The sequence below is a fragment of the Myotis brandtii genome, unplaced genomic scaffold (assembly GCF_000412655.1).
Source record: "Myotis brandtii unplaced genomic scaffold, ASM41265v1 scaffold621, whole genome shotgun sequence".
In the NCBI taxonomy this organism is placed as follows: domain Eukaryota; kingdom Metazoa; phylum Chordata; class Mammalia; order Chiroptera; family Vespertilionidae; genus Myotis; species Myotis brandtii.
The window spans coordinates 4342016-4344238 of NW_005370372.1; positions in this window are offsets into that span (position 1 = coordinate 4342016).

Below are 2223 nucleotides of genomic sequence, written 5' to 3' on the forward strand. Positions count from 1 at the left end.
TATTTTTTTTAATGTCAGAAGAAAAGTGGGACACAGCAGAAAGATCTGTGGCAGGTGGAATGGATATGATTGTATCTATTACTCCAGAACGACCTCTGAGGATGAGCACTGGCTTAGGTAAGGAAAATCACAGAAGATGTGTCTGTACCAGGAGAGGGGACAAGAACCCAACAGCCCTGACCTTGCACCTTTTAGCTACTGGTCCCTGCCTTTTATCTGAAGCAAACATAATGGAAATGCTTTGCTTTTGACCAGCAATGCCCTCTTATTTGGGAATGGGGAGTAGAGACTGAAACTGATTTGAGCCATTTCCTGAAACGGCTGTAACTCATGTTGGTGTGGGCACCGTCAGGTGTCTGTGACTGCTGAAGATATGGCAAGAGTCTCAGGACCTGGAGACTGGCAGGAAGAACTCTGCCAGCTTGTCAATGAAGGGGAACCATGAGCCATCCCTGTCCCTGGGTAACAAACTGGCCCTAAATCCTTGGTTTTCTTTCTTCATTGAATCCAATGAGCCTTGTGGATCTGAGTGCTGGCAGCACTTTGAGATCATTTATCAGCCCTCTGTCTTCAGGAAGGTAGAAGTGCCCTCTATTCCCATGTTCAGATGTTATGGAATGAAAGGCAGGGGGGTTAAATGACTTGCCCAAGGTCTCATGGAGATGAACTATGAATTGGCCTCAACTTCTCCCTGTCTTGCCGTACACATGGCAGCAGAGCCTTCAGGAAGTTCTGTCTCTGTGAGTGCTGTTACTGCTTCCCTGGGGTTAAGGAGACTTTGGCCACTAGGCTGGGCCTCTAAGCAAGGGTGGCAGGACAGGGAGGTATGCAGAAGGCAGGGCCTAGCCAAGGTACCCCTACGTCAGAGGTCCCTCCAACCCCAGTTCAGCTCGGCCATGGAGCCGGGGGTTACTCTGCATGGGTTTCAAATGAGCACCGGGGGTTTGGGGCATGAGGTCCTCATGGGACTTGGGTTGGACCTGTGATCTTAGCAGCTTTCAAAGAATAACCCAGCAGTGACTTTCTTGCGTCCCACCCTCTCTGTAAGCTTTCCAGACGCATCAGGGGAGAGCTCTGCTCCTCCCTCAGCCAGGTCAGGCCTTGCTCTGGGGGCTGCTTATGCTCCCTCTGCTGCAAACTGTGGACCAGTCAGTTTGGGGCTAGGCTGCTTCATTGACTGGATGCTCCCGGTGGCTCCTCCTGCAGGAATTCTAGGAAAGGTGTAGATGGGTCTCCTTCACTAGGACTGGGCTTGCAGTTTTAACATGTTCCTCGGGGGATTCTGATGCCAGTTCATGTTGGAGAACCAAGGCTTAGGGGAGCACAGGAAGTTTGAAACCATCTCAAGGCTGAGTAAACCAGCCCATGGGGTCTTGGACCCTCCTCAGTATTTCTGGACAAAAGAGCTAGGTCCCCAAAGCCCCGTGAGCAACAGAGACACCCAGCGGACTGCTTCCGTGTGGAGGGGAGATGGAGTGGGTGGCACTGGGAAGGCTTGAGAGCACTCAGTACCTTTCTTGGCTTTTCCATCTGTGCGGAGGGTGAGAGGCTCGCGCTCTCTCTGGCTGTGTCCCACACTCTTATGAGCCTTTCAGATGAGAGGACAGCCTCCTTGCTGGCTGCCTCCCCATTCTCCCTGCTCTCACACAGCTGCCTGCCTCTGCTGTGCAGTCTCCTCCAGGCCCTAGGGGCTCACAAGCAAGTTACCAGGGTTCCACCCCCTCCTCAAATCAGTTTTCTCCTTGAGAGGGAGTTGGGCTGGTTCACCTTTTCCTCCACCACGTTGATCAATTTGAGTGGATGACAGGGGTTGAGTGGGTGAAGCACATGGTGGAAATGGAGAAAGGGGCCTTCTGTGTCAGGGTGTGGTGTCCTGGCCAGATCTGCTTTTCTACCCATGTAGACTTTACTGCCCCCCAGTGCCCTAGTAGGAGAGGGCAGAGGGGACCAGGGCTCTCTTAGGCTGGGAAAGCAATGACTGCCCACTGTAGGGCAGACAGAACCAGGTGGCAGAGGGAAGTGGGGCCAGAAAGGGAGACAATGGAAGCAGGCAGGATGAGTCTGGCACATAGTAGGTGGTCAGCAGGTGTTTACAGGTGGATGAATGAGCAAGTGATGACAGTGAGAACCAGGATGTCATAGGGCAGGCTGCCTGCTCCCAGAGGCGGGGCTGTAGGATTCCAGAACTAGGAGTCAGGTGCACAGTTGAAGAGGTGTAATTAA